General features: G+C 36.0%; 2 long non-coding RNA genes across 2 annotated transcripts; both read left to right on the top strand.

Moving 5' to 3' along the window:
• Positions 1-9,214: 9,214 nt before the first annotated feature.
• LOC131021626 (uncharacterized) lies at positions 9,215-11,672 on the top strand. Its single transcript, XR_009101014.1, has 2 exons — positions 9,215-9,833; positions 10,749-11,672. It is a non-coding gene; the product is annotated as an uncharacterized LOC131021626 (long non-coding RNA).
• A 3,913-nt stretch (positions 11,673-15,585) lies between these two features.
• LOC131021625 (uncharacterized) lies at positions 15,586-18,962 on the top strand. Its single transcript, XR_009101013.1, has 3 exons — positions 15,586-16,105; positions 17,022-17,121; positions 18,553-18,962. It is a non-coding gene; the product is annotated as an uncharacterized LOC131021625 (long non-coding RNA).
• Positions 18,963-20,775: the final 1,813 nt, after the last annotated feature.

Here is a 20,775-nt window from a genome sequence, read left to right as displayed (position 1 = left end):
ACCAGCTTTGAATTGTTCCCAGGTCAGATTTTCTAACTGCTCTGCTGTCATTGTTTTCATCCGTGCTTCCCACCAGAAATCAGCTGACCCAGTCAACTGAAAGGACATACAAGTCAGACGTTCTTGGTCGGTGCAACGCAGAAAGTTGAAAATGCGTTCAATAGCGCGAACCCAAGTTTCAGCTTCTGCCGGGTCTCCTGTCCCGTTGAAGGTAGGTGGGTTCTGTCGCAAGAATAATTCTTCAATCCGTCGTTCTGGCTGAACAGGTGGTTGAACTATTTCGGTTTCTGGTTCTGGCACTGTTTCTGGGTCTCTTCTTTCATTTCGGGGAATCCTGCCCCCTCCTCTTGGTCGTCCTCGTTTTGGCGGCATTCTATTAGGTCAAAACATAAGTTGTCAACGCATTAAAATGTAATAAGGACATACTATCATTTCTATAGTTACTCTTTAACTCATCGAGTTCTGCTCCTGTTAAAACTTAAGCGAACATATAAATAAAACATAGCGGAATGACTTGCCACGAAAGACCAATAAGGTCACCATATATAACATAGGGAAAATTGCCTCAATGAGGACTTTACATCATCATAAAAATCTAGGTTCAAAGATCTATGTAAGTACCACACATGATGAACTGGCTATCCAGCGAAGCCATTACAAAAAGTACTCAATCACAGAACGCCCCAAGGTTTCGCGTATCCGTACTAATACTAGTCAAAAGACTATGCCGGCATATGGCATACAAAGAGCATTAAAACAATCTATGTTTCTGGAATATTTAAATATCATCCTATTAGATATATATATATATATAAACCGGTCTAAGAAGATCGGGTACAAGATCCCTGGGTCGGGGCATGGCTGTCTTCCTCTGGATCCTCTTCCGGATCTTCCTCTGGGTCTTCATCTGTTTCTCCGCCAGATGGGTGCGACTCACCCCCTCCTTCACCTGCTGCCTGGCCAATGATGGCTGAGCGAATCATCTTCAAGGTGACTCGAAGAGTTGGGCGGTCGTCCATGGCCGGGGCTTTTCCCCTATTGAGGAAATCCATGGTATCGGCTAAGACTCTGTCAACGTCGACCATAGCGGCTGCTATCTCTGCCTTGCTCAACTGCCTTGATGACAATGGTGGCTCACAGACTAATGGCATTGAACCCGTGCCAGGTGGAAAATCTCTGTAGGCTTGAGGCCTAGAGGGGCCTGCCTCAGCGTCGTGCCTCCTGGGTTGCCCTAAGATAGGGGCTACTGGTGGAGTCGGCTCCGGAAGTGGGTCCAGTAGTTCGTCGGGCGAAGGTACTCCGACTCGAGCAAGGTCTCCCGGACGTGTATACGGCCCTCGAGGAGCATTTCCCCAACGAGTGAATTGTGCCTGGATCTCAGCAGTAAATCCAGAGAAGTCATAATGCAAATCATAGGACCTGCCAGAACGAGTGATGTAGTGAGCGGAAATCATCCTCGCCCATCCCTGCCATTCTGATGGCAGCAAATCCATTAGCCGCTCCATTCCGTCATAGTCCGATATCCCATGGTCTCTTGCAGCGACCCAGTGTCGATGGAAGCCGGCCAAGAATTGACCTAAGTCATCACCGTGGCATCGGCGATAAGTAAAATATGAGTTCCTGATAGCATCCGGACTAGCATCTCGACGCAACGGCCGTCGTCTGGTAAAGCGCATCCTTGCCATCTATTCATGAAGGTCGCATAATCAAACTCACGAATATCAAAATAGGTGGCAAAAACAGTAGGGTTCAAACATATCTACAACAGTAAGGTAATAATTCTACTTGAGGTCTCGAAATTCAAACCACGGTATTATAATCATAATAGCCTAACACTAGACTCGAATATAATTCGTGAAGTCTTAAATATGCTGCAACTAGTACTAACTAGGTTTTTGAAAAGAGATAACTCCGCTATGTTGCAGTTTCCAAACTATGTAGGGTATTCTTATTACTATGAAAAGTGTTCCCACTATACTCTGATTAAGGCGATAGTTGATTCGGTATCCGCCTCGCGTGAATAATCCGAACGAAGATCTATGCCCGTGTCACTATCTCGTGTGTGACACTTGTCTTTACTCCCCATTGTATTTTGTTTGTTGATTTCTCGTCTGGTTCACTAACTTTGTAACTTACTCATCGCCTCAATTTACAGAGAAAAGCAAAAATGTTCTTGCTAAATTCCTTCTATTGTTGTGTTCATAACAGTGATCATGCATCCTTAGCGCATCTAAGTTCATTGAGTAACATCTCCATAAAAGGCATAAGTAAAATCAACATTTGCATCAAGGCGAAATATAAACTTCAACATTCAAAACTTTCTGTTGCATTCCTTTCTGTTGAGCATAGCGATGTGATGAAGTGCTGAGCTTTTGCCGACTGACTCTTTCATACTAGTGATCATACTAGAAAAATTTATTAACTCTAGGGTTCAGAGCAAATAAACTGCTCTGATACCACTCTGTCACGACCGGTCCTAATTAAGGATAATTAAGCCGGGGAAACCGTGACTAATGGAGGGAGATTAGAAGCGGGGTAGAAAGGGGAATAATCCAACAAGAAAGGATCACATTTCATCATTTAATAAAAGGAATATTTATAATATAACAGAAGTTTAGTCGTATAGACTCAAATAACTAGTAAGTTCAGATATCTCTGACTTAGCCAAATAAACATAAAACTTCTGAGTACGCAGCGGAATATGATTCTGATTACATGTATGAAGACATGTAACCCTAGAGTTCATTAATACATAATAAGACAAAAGAATCCCGCTCGTCACTTCATCACCATCGGCAGCTGCTCAACCTGCACATTTAGAAATATATGCAGGGCTTGAGTACAAAAGTACTCAGTGGGCACGTATGCCTAAGTATAAAATACATGCTTCAAAACTGTAAATTGTCATGCCATAATTAAACAGTACAGCAAGGGAGTTTTTCGCTAAAAGGCCCAAGCTTACTAAATTCATTTGTGATTCTTAAAGTTCGACTGCAGTCTAAGTTCTCTTGTAATCTATCATATCTGGAACTTTGTGCCGGAGAGGTGGCCACCTCTCACGGTCACTTGACCGGCCAACCCGCTAGATGACTCACGGTCACTGGTGTACACTAGCCCTGGCAGGATAGCTATCAACTGCTCAGGACCCGAATTCGATTGCATAATAAAAGTCACATCAGATAGATATCATACTGAAATTTAAATATTTTATGGCAAGACAATATTTGAAATAACTTCAATTAATTTAGTCATGAAATAAATTGCTTGAACGTAACATTTAAACTCATTTGATATATATAAAAGTAATGCCCACCTGATAGAAACTTTTTGTGATACAGTAGCTCCTTGACCGATTATTAATCTCGTGCTTGACCTTTATTACGAGAATATAATTAAGATACTGCTCGAGTAAAATCCTCAAATAATGAGAATACAGAATTAATGATGCATGATCCTTATGCATGAATTATTATTCTGAAATAATAATCAGGGAATTTCTATTGTTAATCCAAGCTATCGGATTTAAATAAAAGCTAAGTTTCATCTCATGAAACCGGATAATTAACTAAAATTAATCTATTCTCTTCAGGATGTTATAATCCACTGATTAAATAAATCCATCTTTATTGGTCGTTACTAAGAAATAACTAATTCGGCTTATTCGCTGAATAACCTCATAAATTAATCGGGCTTAATAAATAGGAATAAATAATGTTATAAGATTGAATAATTAAAAGGCTTAACATAAGGCAGCCTAATAATTAATTAAATAGAAGTGGGCTTGAATAATTAACATGAGAGGCCTAATTGAAATAACTTATCGGCTCAATTAATTAAATAAATCTTGGCCCAATAAATAATTTGATTAGCTGGGCTCAATTAAATAAATCAAACGAGGCCCAACGAAGATAATATAACAGCCCAATAAAATAGATGGGCTTCAATTTAAATAAATTCGGCCCAATGAAATAATTTAATAAAGGCCCATCTAAGTAAAATAAATAAGGTCCAACAAATAAATAAGGGCCCAAAAATAATTTAGCCCAAATCAATTAAAATCGGCCCATATAAATAAACTCAGAGGCCCAATTACAATAATTAAAATCGGCCCATATAAATAAATCAGAGGCCCAATTACAATAATTAAAATCGGCCCAAGACTCGGCCCAAAATAAAGAAATAACACGGCCCAGATGATTTAATTCGGCCCAAAATAGGTGCCCAAAATAATTAAAAGCCCAAGTAAAATAAATGAAGAGGTCCAAAACTAAAAATTTTCGGCCCAACTGAAAAAAAAAACAAGGCCCAATCAATTAAAATTTGAGAGCCCAACTCTCTTTCTCTCCCAACAACTCTCGGTTCTCTCTCCCTATTTCCTCAAAATTCACGCACACACACATATAGACGCACATCTCTCTCTCTCTTGCTCAAGATCCAATCGAGCTCTCTCCCTCTCTCAATTGGAGCCGATACTCTCCCTCGCCGCACAAGACTTCTCCCTCTCTCTCGCCCGTCCTTTCTCTTCGCGAGCTTCGCTGCGAATTGCTCCGGCGACTGCAGCAGCTAAGCTGCCGCCAACCGAGACTTCGATCGAAGCAGCCGCCAAACTGCCAAGGTCGCCGTTTGAAACTCTTTTCCGTCTCCGAGGTCCACCGCCGCCGCCGCGGAACCGGCGACTCAGTCGGCGCCGGTTGCACCTGCCTCTCTTTCTCCCCGTCTCTAACGTGAAGGGGATCGAAAGCTCTAAATATCCCCTGAAGTTTCAGACCGGTTTTCTCCCTCAAATCCGATCTGTCTTCCTTCTCCGGTTACACCGCTGCCGCCTGCTCCGAGCGGCGTCGACTGTCGACGCGTCAAAGCCCCGGCGCCGTCCTCTCTTTCGGCCCTCCGGCTCAACTCCGGCAAAGCAGCCCGTCGTCGCTGCAACTGGAAGGTCGGGAGATTCGCCGTGTCGCTGCTTCGATCCGCCACCGCTTTGAGCTATCGCCGTTGTCTGGAGCTGCTGCTGTTTCACCGGAGTCGCGGCTTGCTGGAGGAGCGTTGCCGCCGCCCGCTGCTTAAGCCTTCCATCGCCGCCGTGCTGTCACTGAGCAACCGGCGAGAAGAGTACGCCGCTGCTGCTGGATTTGGGCGAAGGGTACTCCGCCGCTGCTGCAATCCAATCGGCGAGGGCCATCACCGAGGTCGGGAGTCGTCTGCCTTTCACCGTTCGACGCCGTCGACGCTGCTGTTCTCGCGAGTCGCCGCCCAGATATCGTCTCTCGGCTTGACTAAGTAGAGCAGCGCCCCTCATCTCTAAAAGCTAAGTCTCCATCTACTCTATTGTAAAGCTTGATTTTCCTTGTTGTGCTTAGTATGTTGAGTCCCTTAAGTTCTTACATACAAGTATAGTGATTGGTGTTCTGCCTTATAGAGTGTGAGATGTCTTTGTTCTATCCCCTGCTATTGTATTTTGATTCATGTTGCTACATGATGGGAGCTCTCATGGCTTTGGTTGTACAGTGGTAATATTTCAATGTATGAATCATACTACTTCCGTGAAATGCCATAATTCATGGGTTCGCATATGTGGTTTGCTATGAGCTCTATAGATATGAATACAACAGGAAAGTAACTGATGCTATTTCATATAGAGTATGTAACTTTGCTAAGTTTTTCAAGCTTATGGTCATCTATCATTTGAAACTGATATGATGCTGGTATGGATGTGGGTGCATTGAAGGAATGGAATAGTGTAAATACCTTGAATGTCTTGTTGAATGGCTGTTTCGTTGTTGGATTATATGCAGCAAAATGAACTGAAATAACCAAGTTGCTGTTCATAAATGTAGGTGGAATCCTGAGTGCATTAAAGAGAATTCAAAGAAGGCTTACCTCCTTGAAGTTTGGCAAGAAGAAGAGTACTTTACTCCCCTTGAAACTTGACGGACAGTGAATGAAGTAGGGAGTTTGTTGGCTGGGGTTGATACTAATAATTCATTGGTGAAGACTTGAGTGTAATGGTGGGGAAAAAGAAAGAAAAACATAATGATAGTGGTGTATAGAAGTTGGGGAACAAAGTTTAATGGAAAGAAAAAGAGAAGAAAAAGAAAGGAAAAAAAAATGTAGAGGAGAATTATTGATGTATTTTCTCTGACTCGGTGATTCTGTAACTGTAAAGTGAATCACGTGCTCATATTTGCTTGTACTGTTTATTTAAATAAATCCCGATTTCGACATGTGATATCTTACTAAAAACGATAAGTTATAAAATGAATCTAAATTAAATCCGTAGATTTAATTCGTTCATTGATCTGATATCTAAATTAAATCCGCAGATTTAATTAACTCACGAGTCTGAAATAATCTACAACTTGAGTAAGAATAAAATCTAATTCCATCTCGCTTAAATAATTAACGTGACTTTGCTAAGTCAGTTATAACTCTGAAATAATATCATTGACTGCTTTAACAATATAAATTCAGGATCATAAGCTGAATTCATATCAGAATAATATCCATTTTCATTCACTGATGAACAAAAATACACACTCATTACTGGATTTAAATATATAAAAGAGCGGGTCACTACAGTTAGTCATGATAGCTTGGCTAGAACAACATAGAATGGACTTTCATGGTATCAGTAACTTATGATGAAGTACTTATTAGTAAGTGCTTTAAGTTAGAAGTTGACTTAAAGCTTTATAAGAGATAAGAAGTTGACATGATTGGGGGCGAAGCTCCCATTTGACTGAGTGATTCATCGTGCTGGGTCTGGTCAGCCCATATAACTAAGATCTCGGTGATTGTCAATTAGGATTTTGACCTTGAGTAGGGCGTCATCCCAATGTATAGACTCACACTATGTAGTTGTCACAATAAGATCTTATTTTACCACGATAAGCACAGTAATGACTAGAATGACTTAGTTTGATGTCAGTTCTCGAAGTACTAGAAGGTGATATTCTCACAGTTAGAAAGATACACTAAGCATCAACCTATCTTTTGACCGATAGTCGGTAGAAACAAAGCAACTTCTGGAATCCCAAGTGGAGAACCAGGGCAGATAACTAGTATGATAGAGTTTTCAACAAAATATCAGGACGTGCTCCAAATATGGTGGACACTTATAAGAAACGCGTGAAGGAGTTCGCAAACGAATGGCGTCATGAGATATTCAATTCCCCTACCAAGCCAAAGAAATATTACGTAGGAGCAACCAACGAGCAAGACTCTCACCATCGAATCACTGCTACCAAGGGAGAATGGGAAGACTCCGACACAATCTGGATATACACCACCTCAAGATGTGGTGAAGGAAAGAAAATGGAATGAAGAAAACAACAGAAAATTCGAGCATAGAAAAAGAACTTTAGAATAAGACTTAAGATCCAACCCAACCTCAAAGCCAACAACCTCACACTAGAAGGGTGATTGTTTCGGCTAAAGTGTCAAAAGCTCCATCAATAGGAAGCAAGTATTTGTTTTAAACTTCAGAGAACTTGAGCACTATGTCTCATTAGCCCCAAAGTTGAATTACTTGACTTATGACTTAGAACTCGTTGTGGTTGTGCACGTGTTGGAAATTTGGAGATACTATCTCTACGGAGTTAAGTGTGAGGTCCTTATAGCTGACAAGAATTTGAAGTGTTTTTTTTGAGCAAAGAGATTTCAATGTAAGACAACAGAGACGATTCGAATTAGTGAAGAATTATGATGGTACTATCAATTGGAAATTAAGATAAGATGTTTCACCACTAAATATAAAGTACTGATTGATAATTGCCTTATTCGGTTTAGTAATTGTTCAACATCCGGAGACAATATCAAGCTGTGTAGTTGCATCAATAGTTAAGTGTGAATTGCAAGAAAGGATTATGAAAGCACGAAATGAAAATGGATATTGGTGAGAAAATGTGTCTCGCCTCAAGAATAAGAAAAACGAAAGGATTCACGAAAGTCAGGAATAGTGCACTAATGGTTAGTGGAGGATTGTGGATGTATACACTGAATATTACGTCTCGCAGTTAAGAAAGTATGTGATTAAGAAAGATGAGATAGTCCAAGCTCAAGGCTTAAGTTATTGAGAGAAATCAGTTTAGTGACTAGATTGCAAGGTTTAAGTGTTACGAGGCAATAATATTGTTCTCGTCATGTAGAGGAACCATCACAGGATGGAAAAGGCTACAAAAGAGATGAATGAAACGAATGACTAGTATCACAAGCTAGAATACCAGGTATGCAAATTTCGGGACGAAATTTATTTTAAGGGGGGTAGTATGTAATGCCCCGCTCTTTTAAATACATATTAGATTAAATATGTGCATTAGTTATAAAAATTTTTTTAATTATTTATTGTGATTATTTTGTTCAGATAATATTATTTCAGCAAAAGTCTGTATAAGAGATACAGAGCTGCGATTTAATATTCAATCATGAATCAAACCAATAATTAAATTATTGGTTTAGCTACACATTGAAACTTTGCATTACCAGTTGATTGATTCAATAGTATTAGAAATTTTAGATTTATAATCGATTTCATAAATCGTGTTATTTAAATCGAATTGTTAGAATTATAATTTGAGATCATATGCATAATAATTTTATTATTTCGCGTTATATGTGTTAAGGTATTAAGTCGCGAATTAATTCCGACTTTCACGTATTAAATCTCAAGATTGAGGATTTAATTTATATAAATACGACGAGTATTTATTAAACAAGAATTGGAGAATTATTACAGGAACTAGGAGAAACTAGATCACGGCACTACACGTATTTCTCGATTTTTCATCCAACGCAACAATTCCTACATGTTAGTCAAAAAGCAGCTCCCACAATTGTCAAAAAGTTGCGGCAAGCCATTCAACAATGGCAACATTTCTTTTCACACTGCAGCCACCTACCACCTCAATTCCCTATAAATAATCCTCGAAGCAGCATTTGTAAATACACCCAAAACCAAAGAAAAAAAAAAAAGATTCATCTGCAATCTAGAGAAAGAGAGGAGCAGGTGAAGGGTTGGGAGAAAAGGTGAATAGTGAAGTACTGTTCAAGTGAATAGTGACAGTCGTCGCGAATAGTGAAATTCGTGAATAGTGAAAATTAGATAGTAATTTTCACGGGGAATAACGGGTTGTGAGTTGAGTGTTGTGAGTGTTGTAAACACTGTATATTTTTCTCCCTTGTTAAATAGATCTGCAGCAGCTCCGGGGACGTAGGCATAATTGGCCGAACTCCGTTATCAAATTTGTGTCTTTATTTTGTCAAAAGATGCAAATTTCAACAATCAAATTTTCAAAAGTTGCAACTCCCGGTACCAAAAATTTCCACCATTTTGATTCTGTTGTCTGCAGAAACTCCTCTATAAATTGAGGAGAGTTCTGCAGAAGGAAGAAGTGCAGCAAGAGGTGTGAGGCAAGAGAGAGTTTAGGAGAATTTTTAAAATTTCTTACTTGCAAGAGCTCAAGTGAGCTCCCTTCGCCAGGCTATTTCTTCGCCGACCGGCCACTAGGCTCTGAACCGAGAACGTGTACTCGTTCCTCCATCTTCAGGCTACCAAACCCAACAATCGAAAGGCCGAAGCCTTCTCTATATTTTCCTGACCAAAGGCCGCAATATCCTTCGGAGGCCAACGTCGAATTCCCGACTTAGCCACCGGCCAACTTACGGCTTTCGTTTCTCACTATCCTTACGACGAAAAAGGATTGAGAAAACACCGTTGTGTAGCCTGATCTACCTCGCACGAGGAAGACTAAGTCGTAGACCTTCGCGGCTAAACACCATCGCGGAACGACGACCAGAAAACCCCCGACGAACAACTTCCATTAGTGCTCACTTGGACAAGGGTAAGTTGATGCCCTTATTTCGATGCATTCCCGTTTCTATTATATTATGGGAAATTTCTGGGGTATAGATGGGAGTGTGGTGAATATTTGTACAAAGTTTCATGTTATTTGAACTTCGTTTACTACTCTTTTAAAATTTGAGAAGTCTACTGCCAGTATCTGCTGAAACTGTCGTGAGGCAGATGATTAGGTTAATTATTTCAGTAACCATATGTTGATATTTAGCTCTCAAATTTTTATTCTATGAAGATATATGTGTTAGCTATCTACATATAAAATTTGAGCTCATTCAGGTAACGTTTGCTATTTTTCAAAAAATCTGGACTTTCAGTTGGCAGAAAACTGCCGAATCTGGTAGGCGATGGGAAAATCGCTATATCTCTTAAACTACTTGGAGTTTTTCAACATACTTTTTTTTCAATTAAACTAGACTCAAAGAGGTTTCTATTGATATAAAATTCGACTCCATACGAGTTCGGAGTAAAAGCAGTTTATTAGTTGAAGTTGAATCTATACAGTTTTGTTGAGATGGAAATGATTCAAAATAATTCCTATTAAGGATTTTAAAGTTTTATTGTTGATAAAATATCACTTTTAGATTATAAATGAGCTATTGATGTGTATATATATATATTGGTGATTGGCATTATTAAATGGGAAAAAGGAAAACGTTTTATGTTTATAGAATTATTCTTTATTTATAATAGATAAATAAATGAATAATATAAAATGGAATTTCCTACATCCTCAAAGGTACATGAAATATTTTGATAAAGGAAGAACGATTGTATATGAGTTAGATATAGTCGTTTAAGGAAATATGGGTAGTTAGAGAAATGAGTGAATAGTGATTCACTGCATTTGTTGTTATCTTTTCTATTATTCACTCGAACACATGTTTTCGTGTTATCAAAGGTTCAAATAAACAAAAGCGTCTGAGTAACCTATCGCGCTAAGGAAAGAGAATCATTGTCTTAAGTAGCAAAACACTGCAATCAGGTGGGCATTACTTTTACTATACGTATATAGAGATCCCCTACGTATCGTAGGCCTCTTATACGAATGAATGCATGAGATGATCTAACTGTTAATTTCAGTTTCATATATATCAAATGAGTTTAAATGTTACATTCAAGCAAGTTATTTCATGACAAAATCTTTGAGTTAAAGTTATTTCAAGTATTGTCTTGCCATAAAATGTTTAAATTTTAGTATGATATCTATCTGCTTTGGCTTTGCCAATGATGCAATCGAATTCGGGTCCTGAGCAGTTGATAGCTATCCTGCCAGGACTAGTGTACACCAGTGACCGTGAGTCATCTAGCGGGTTGGCCGGTCAAGTGACCGTGAGAGGTGGCCACCTCTCCGGCACACAGTTCCAGATATGATAGATTACAAGAGAACTTAGACTGCAGTCGAACTTTAAGAATCACAAATGAATTTAGTAAGCTTGGGCCTTTTTAGCGAAAAACTCCCTTGCTGTACTGTTTATGATGGCACGACAATTTACAGTTTTGAAGCATGTATTTTTATACCTAGGCATACGTGCCCACTGAGTGCTTTTGTACTCAGCCCTGCATATGTTTTCTAAATGTGCAGGTTGAGCTGATGTGATGATGGTGCTGCAATGAGCGGAGTCTCCAGGGTTGTTAATAAATAGTTAACCTGTCTAGAATATGTCTTCATACATATGTCTAGCTACTTTCCGCTGCAAGATGTTGTTGATGTTATAGTATGTTATGTCATACTTTGAGTCTTAAGAGAATGGTTTCATATGATGTATAACTTGATTAATGATATTAATTAAGTTTTATGCTGTCTTTCATAGACTATTTTCAATTGAGTATTCATGAATGAAAATGACGAGTTTTATTAAGATGAGTAAGTTTTACGGCTATAAATGACGCCCCTTTTCTTCCCCTTCTTCTTTAACCCCATCCCTAGTCGTAGATCACTCGGCTTAACTATCCTTAGTTAGGGCGGGCTGTGACAAAAAAACTCATTTGCACCATTCATTCCAAGTTTTGTCGTGCAACATTTGGCACAAATGGTGCGAAAGTATTTATTCTCACCACTCATCCCAAAATCTTTTGCACCAACACTAGGCACGAATGATACCAAAGAACTTATGCGCACTATTTGTGCCAAGTGTTGCGCGCCAACACTTGGAATGAATTGTGCAAATGGATTCTTTCGTACCATTTGTTCCAAGATTTGTCGCGCAAAAATGGCACAATTTGTTCCAATAAAAAAAATTCACAATTTGTTCTAACAAATCCAAGTAGAATTGATGAACAAAATTCAAATCAACATTCTTTTTGTCTTTTCTTCATTTTTCAACACATCCAATTACAAAATAAATTACCAAATTAATAAATAATACGAGATCTCACAAATCTAGCTAACTAAATTCTTGAACTAAATCTTCAGTTTCATCATTTACTTCACTTTCTTTCACTTGAGAAGAGAATAGAAAGGCGTCGTCTGGTGACGGCGGATGGTTGGAGATTGTTGTCTTTTTCACCCCAATAAGCCTTCGTTTGCGCACTTAATTAGCACGAATAGTACGAATTAAATTTTTTCGTAATTAACACTTATGGTCATAGTACTAAAACAAAATGATTTAGTAGTGACACAATTTTAGTGACATCAAGAGTTGTATCATAAAATTTGTTACATCTTTAAATGTAACAAAGTTTACTAATACATATATCTATGTACTTTAGTTACACAAAAAAAATATAAATTTTTTTGTTACATTTAAAAATATAATAAATTTTGTAACATTTATTCATGTAACAAATTTTGTGGCATCCAAAATTATCACAGAATATTTTTGTTACGCGTAGGTATCACAATATATATATATATATATATATATATATATATATATATATATATATATATATATTCCCTCTCTCTGTGTGTGTGAATGTATCACACTCTTTCACAAATATTTTATATATACCCACAATATTATATTACTTTTAACTATTAATAAAATTATTTTTTAAATAAATATTTAATTATAAATTATATTGTCATAAAAAATATCTACACTCTCACATATCACAAAAATAACTACACTTTTACATGTCACAAAAATAATTACTCATTCAAATATTACTCCCTTCGTCCCAAACGAAATGTCTCATTTCTTTTCGGCACGGAGATTAAGAAATGTGTATAAAGTAGATAAAGTGGGTTGGTGGAAATTATTTAAATATTAAGTATAGAGAGAGAGTGTATTGCCAAAAAAGAAAACAGGACATTTCGTTTGGGACAGCCCAAAAAGGAAAACAGGTACATTTCGTTTGGGACGGAGGGAGTACTAAATTTAGTGACATGTCTTAGCTTTTGTGATACACATAATAACTACCCAAACTATAATATGTAACCATTTTAATCAGTTACGTTTATAAGTGTCATTATTTATCAAAAAATATGTCACTATTGAAATAGTTTGTTGTATCCTATCATGTAATATTGTTATCGTTCAACCTAATAACAGTACTATCTATATAGATATAAAAGATGAGTTTTTTCCTTCCATTTTCCCCTTCTCTTTTTCTCTCTCTTCTCCCACCAATTTTTTCACTATTTTTTATTTTTCTTTTTTTTGTATTTTAATTCTTTTCTATAGAGCATCAAATTTGATTCATGAAAAAGTATTCAATATGCATTTTAAATTTAAGGGGTAATTGTCTGTAAATTCCTAACGTTTACACGGAATTGGTTTTTGCACTTATTTTTATTTTTCTTCTTTTAAATATCTAACATTTAGTTTTTGTCTCAAATTTGTCCGGCGATCGGTTTTTTCTTACGCCGGCGCCGGAAATGCCACTGTGGCAGCCGAAATCGACGAGGTGGCAGCCGGAATTGACACCTAAGTATATATTTGACATGTGGAATAAAATTAAACAAAAAAAAAATTCACATGTGGAATAACCCCTCCCCTCCCCCGTCTTCTTCCCCCTCTCCCTCGTTCCCCTACCCGCCGCCCCTCCTCTTCTCCTTCCCCCACCATCTGTCACCGGGCGCCGATCTCTGCAAATCGGCCACGCCACCACCGTCTCCCCTTCCCCCATCCTCCGTCGACCCCTCCCCCCCGTCTTCTTTCCCCTCTCCCTCGTTCCCCCACCCGCCGCCCTTCCTCCTCTCCTTCCCCCACCATCTGCCACATCGGGCGCCGATCTCTGCAAATCGGCCACGCCACCACCACCTCCCCTTCCCCATCCTCCGTCGACCCCTCCCCTTCCCCCACCCTCCGCCGCTACCTGACCAAATCGAGAGGCCCCTCTCCTGTCTTCCTCTGCTGGCCTATCTCCGTAGGCCCCTCTCCAATTCGAGAGGCCCATCTCCGCCGGCCCCTCTCCAAATCGAGAGAGTTGCTACTGTCGGCCAATATTGAAACAGAGGAAAGAGGGTCATTTTTGTCGTCGAAAATCGGAGGAAATGGAGGCTAGAATGTCGCCGCTGCCCTGAGTCGTCGTAGAAGAAGAGGTGGGTGTGCCAAGTTTTCAGAGGGAGACGAAGATGGCAACGTAGTTTTGAGGAAGACGGAGGTGCCGAGAAGCTCTCTGTGTGTCACGGCGACAGAGGTGGCGGCGTAGTTCTGAGGGAGACGGAGGTGCCGAGAACCTCTCTGTGTGTTGCGGCGACGGCGAAGGGAAGGGAGGCGGCGCCGGTGGTGCTGGCAGGGGGGAGGCGGCGGCTTGTTGGGGGAGGGGGATAAGGGTTTGAGGAAGATGATGATGATTTGGAATTTTTTTTATTTTTTTATTTTTATTTTTTTGCCACATGTAAATAATATGTTTAGGTGTCAATTCCGGCTGCCACCTCATCAATTCCGGCTGCCACAGTGGCATTTTCGGCGCCGGCGTAAGAAAAAATCGGTCGCCGGACAAATTTGAGACAAAAACTAAAGGTTAGGTATTTAAAAGAAGAAAAATAAAAATAGGTGCAAAAACCAATTCTGTGTAAACGTTAGGGATTTACAGGCAATTACCCCTAAATTTAATATAGTATAAAAATCATGAAAAATTAATTTAAATGAATATATTATGAAAACTTTAAAATTTAAAATATTTTCTCTTTTTCATTAAAATTTTGTAATTTTTTATTTATGTTTGTGTATGCAAATATTTATTTATTTTTGACACGTAATACTTTATAATAATTATGCGTAATGTTAATTTTTATTATCGAATAGTTTTTAAATTTATTTAATTACTGTAATTTTCATAACATGATAAAGTTGAAAATTTATATTTTCAAATTCAGGATTTTATTGAATAATTGATGTGGATTATTTTATTTTATTTTATTTTTAAAATATATTTTATATTTGTTTATATTTTAATTTTATTTAATATTTATATATATTTATGTAAATATATCTTTTAATTTTTAGTACACATAAATTGTCAATTCCGCCTAGAGGGGAAAAAAGAAAAGAAAAGAAAAGAAAAGAGAGAAGCTGCCGAAATAGGTGATTTTATCAAATATCTAATAAATAATTTTCTCCTAACAACAAAATCAATGATGCGAATGTGTTTATTAGGTCTGTGCATTCATTTTCCATTTGTTGATATTAGGCTATCTAACCTACCGAAATAAATTGGGGCTATATATATATATATATATATATATATATATGAAGTCAGTAGGGAAACTTTTGAAATAAATTCAATTTTCTCAACGATGCTACCGAATTCCCAGAGATTATATTGCTCTTAGATTAATGCATTTAAGTTTGCCCAAGTATCAAATTGAAGTTGGGAAACTCTTTATATAAGTTATCTATCAATTCTATAAAACAATACATTTTTGAGAGCCCACATCAATTCTCTATCCTACGTGGCGCTCTCAAAAGTCTCTATTTCGATTTATCTAAATTCTACATTTTACTCCTTTGAAAAAACTCAGCTTCTCACAGTAATCAATCTGCAAATACCTTGATTTGGTATTTTCTCCCCATCGCTTGATCTATGGTGCAAATTTCTCTCTCCATATCAATGCAAATGCCCTAATTTGGTATCTAACGCTTTACCATAGGAGCCTCCGAGGCATGCCAGCTCTTCTCTGACGCCCTACCATATATGCGGCCTGTCTTGCTCTCCCATCGCCTCTCTCCCACTCCCAAATCTATAATCCTAAGTCGCCGCGAGCTTCGTCTCCTCCAGTCGCCGCCGCCGCCGGCTGCAACTCACCAGGCAATGCCCCATTCTTTTCAACATTGAGCTCAAACACGTTTGGTTCCAGAACCGCAGGTGAGTGATAAAAAAAAAAAAAATTACTCTTGATTTCTAAGAACCATTCATCAATTTAATTATCATTTAGGTTCTTGCTTTTTTTTTTTTTTCTGATTTTAATGATGTAAATTTCGATTTTTATGATGTTAAATTTGGAGATGGAATATATGTGACAGCTGAAAAGGCAAAATAGATTGCTATTATAGACACGTCGAATCCACTCCCCTTGGTATGATAAATACAATATGATGCCAATCCTGCAGTTGTTATTGATCAGGTAAAGAGGATGAGAAGATTGAATGGAAAAGTGTACTTGAGGTTTTAACAAAGAATTATCCAACAAATTAACCAAGAGATTTACTTGGATGAAATTATTTTCTTTCTGATTGAGAATAGAACTATGTTGTAAATGTCAGTTTTTTTAGAAAATAATTTTAGAAAATAGTTGATTGTTAAATAAGCTCATTAGTTCTGTACGTGCTTTAGCATTTTTGGAATAAGCTAGCACACTACATAATAATTGTTGGATTTATGTTCTGTACGTGCTTTAGCATTATTCCAAATTGAATATAACTTAATTTTATCTATCCATTCAAAGCAAAAAGGTAGTGGTGTTTATTCTGGAGTCAGCCTCATGGTTGCATTTTAAGATATGTTAATCTTCACAGCAAATGATTTTGTGTAGTTTATCCTTTATATGGCCGATGACTGATTTTGAGAATAAAAGGGTAGAAACCTGTACATGATTGCTGGACAAGAATGATCTTTTCAAGTCTATTTATTCCAATGTTTATATTAGTTTTCATTCTTCGTTCCCATCCCGCTCATTTCGAAACCTATTTTTCAAGGTACGTGCTTGATTGTCATAATTTCATCTCAAGTTAATATATTTCTAAAACTATTCAAACACCTTCATCCTTTGCATAAATTGAAGGAATTAGGAAATGAACAATCTACGATGCCTAATCCACGCCAGTCACCGGCGTGAGGAAAAAGCCATTCGCCAACCCATTGGCTGACATTTTCAAGTTTTGGTTAGTATTTCTTATTCATTTCAGTTTGAATATTGTTGCAGTGGTTATATATGTTGTCTTCATCAATAACGTGTCACTAACTTGTGGAGATTATATCATTATAGGACATCAGAAAATTTTTGTACTACACTCTTTTCTGCTATTTTACTTGGTAGGGCATCCTTAGCCCATTGATATTGTCTAGGATTAGAAAATACAAGAATTAATTATGTGAAAGCATGGTTCAAAATATCAGTTACCCATTTTGAAATATTCTTTTCTTTGCTAATTAGAAAAATGTGAATATAATTATTTAGCTCTGGCCTTTTAGAAGTAAAGATAAGGGGGAAAAAAATCATTTGCAATGAAATGGTGCTAATACATCAACTATAAGAAAATTACATTTTCTATATAACTTGCTAGACACGTCTTCTTAAATTTGTGGTAGTGATTAGCATTATTTGAGTTGTCGATGAAATTATCGGATTCATGATTAGTCTTCTGTCTACAAAAGTTTCGAGAGATTCATAGATAAGATCATTATAGGAAAAATATGTAGAAAGATAGATGTCATTGCATCCTGTGGGAATATGTTTGTATGCAGGGATAAACCTTGAGTTATTAACGGAATAAGACGGTATTATCTATCAATTTTTAGTATTGCAAATTTCAATTTATGTTTGGTAGCCATTTGCATGCTCTTTAACATTACCAGCCTTATTACAGATTTGAAAATGCATTATAATTTTACAGTCTATAGTAACTTTGTTGTTAAATGATATTGGATGAGTAGTTTTTTGTGGAGAAGTTTTGTATGAATCATTCTTTTAATATACTACTGGATATTGTATTTCAAGAATTCTTGTGCATGTTATTGTTATGCATGTGCTTAACTTATAGTCTCCTTATTCCTCCATTACGTGTTTGATGTGTCTTAACTTATTTCAGTCAAATGGGTATTTCAAAATTCAACACCTGTAAAATTTCAGAGAACATTATGTCCTATTTTTAAGAAAAAAGGTCTCAAAATTTTAATATGTGACGAGAATGGTGAGACAAACAACACGACGACTAATGTGGTATACAATGAAATTTTTGATAGATTTAAAGGTAGTTACGATATAACTTTGGTTATCTTTTTCATATATCTATATCTCATTAGCATTCATTAGAAATTTACAATTCAATTTACTCAACATACTTTTATTAGTTTACTGCAGATTCCTTATGGAAAGACCCTTACTTTTAACAATACGATTTGTGTAGTTGGTCGTTTTGAGTGTCTTTGCTTTTGATTTTCTTTAGTAATATAGACTAATGGTTAATGAGTTAGGAGAATTCTTTATAGAGGATCAGATTTCATGTGACTGACATTGTTGTTTTAGGTGATGAATTGTTCTTGGCATTCTCTGTCCGGCAATTACTTATATATGACCTATCTTTCACTTGTAGAGGCTATGTGGGAATCCATAGTTCAGGATTCAGAGACTTCCTGTTGAAGCCTGAGCTTTAGAGGGGTGTTGTCTTGAACAGGAAGCAAAAAGACAGCCTCTAGCAACGAGGTTGACAAGAAAAGCAATTCTTGCTGCTGCAGCTATTAATTGAACCAAGTTGAACCCAGCATCACCATGATTCTTTAATGCTATGACTGTATTATATGATTTGTTAGCTACAAAATCACTACCCTCATGCCGTCATGGTTTTTATTATTTTTCACGAAATTGGTTGTTTATTGTTATTAATTGATAAACTAAGAATGAATGCATGTATGTATACCACAAAAGATGAAAATGTATGATCATCTATTTGTAATTTGTTTATTCAATGAATCGGCCAATGCGGTTTTTAACCTTTGGAATAAATTTCCCTGATGTTGTATGTGGTTCGTGGTTCTATACACTGTAATGATCTGGAGGATTTTTTATTTAAATAAAATGATTTATAAACTTTATCATTTAAAAATGTAAATAAAAAGATAACTTTAAAAAAATAATAAAATTTTATTTAAATGTATTTCAATCTATTTATTATATAAATAGCTACATATTGAAGTTTTCTCTACTATTCTCTATCCTATGTGGCACTGTCATAATTTAGTATTTGCTTCACCCTCAATAGTCAATTCTACACTATATGTCATTTTACATTTGCAAAACCTCTATCTTTCTCATATTGATATTATATTAAATTTAATCATAGAAAAATCTAGATAAATAAATACTTGTAATATGTATTTCAAATAAATAGTTTTCCATATTTTTTTATAGTTGCAATAGCTTTTCACAGTAAATTTATATTAAATTTCATAATTCAAAGTCTAAAAAAATTGTAATTAGATTTCAATATTTGCAAACTTAAATAAAAATATAGATGTTTTTGAAATAAATAGGTTCTTCAATTGAATTTGGTCATATAAAATAAATAAATTCTTCAATTTAATTTGGTCATGTAAAATATTTTGATATAAATCTTCATTCCCGCATTAATCTCATAATGATATATATAAATAAGAGGCTTAATCTTCATTCATATATTAACTTATCATCATTTCCACATTGATATTTTATCATTCCTGCATAGATCTTAAATTGAACTTCACCATGAAAAAAACATAAATAAATGGATACTTTTGAGATGCATTTAAAATAAATAGATTGTTCGATTTAATCTGATCATGAAAAATAATTTTAAATAAATTATCATTCCCGAATTGATCTAACACATTCTTATATATATTGAATCTATGTTAAATCTCCAATCCAAAATTTAAATAAAATGATTATTAAACTTCGCCATTTAAAAATCTAAATAAAAAGATACTTAAATTTTAAAAAATAATAAAAATATATTTAAATGTATTTGAAATAACTAGGTTCTTATTGTTTGAAATTTTATTGAGATTATTAACCAATTATTGATTTACATTTTATTTATTTATATACATATTTTATAAATTTAAACAAATTTAAGAAATTAGTTGGTATTATTATATGGGGTTGGGACGAAAATAAATATTAATATTATCACATATATAATAAAAAATGGAATACTGTTATGTTGCATCACCATATTTTTGCATTTTTATTTATGCTAATTCTCCAAAGATTTTCATATTTATTCATTCTTATTTATCTAAATCTTCTCATCCCACATTGTTTTTTGTTAATGAGATTTCATCAAAATAAAATCTATATAAAAGGGTGCTCTTACTCTCTAAACCAAAAACTCACATTTAATTGATAAAATGATTGAGATTAATTCAATTTGAATTGCTTTGTCAATTTAAATTGATCAAATTTATATGGTTAAATAAAAAATTATTTAATTTTATTTTTTAAAAATAAATAGTACTTGTGATTAAATAAATTATTTCTTCATTTTAATTTGGTCATAAACAATATATTTTGCGCAATTTTTTTTTCTCTAAAAAATTGGATTACACATTGATTTTTTATGAAAATTTATCAATTGAAATACTAAATAAATTGATATGATATAATTGGAATCTCATAACAATTTTTTTAAGCCTTAGATGAGATGATTCTCAAAACTTAGTTGTGGTCTTTCAAACTTCAAACAAGATGATACTTACTAGCCATGTTTATTCTTTCGAACCTCAAACGAAATGATGCTTAAAACTCAGTTATGGTATTTTTAACTCCAAATGAGATGATG

Source organism: Salvia miltiorrhiza, chromosome 4, assembly GCF_028751815.1.
Source record: "Salvia miltiorrhiza cultivar Shanhuang (shh) chromosome 4, IMPLAD_Smil_shh, whole genome shotgun sequence".
Lineage (NCBI taxonomy): Eukaryota > Viridiplantae > Streptophyta > Magnoliopsida > Lamiales > Lamiaceae > Salvia > Salvia miltiorrhiza.
The sequence above is the reverse complement of the archived record's forward strand: the minus strand, read 5'-3'. Positions and strand labels throughout refer to the sequence as shown.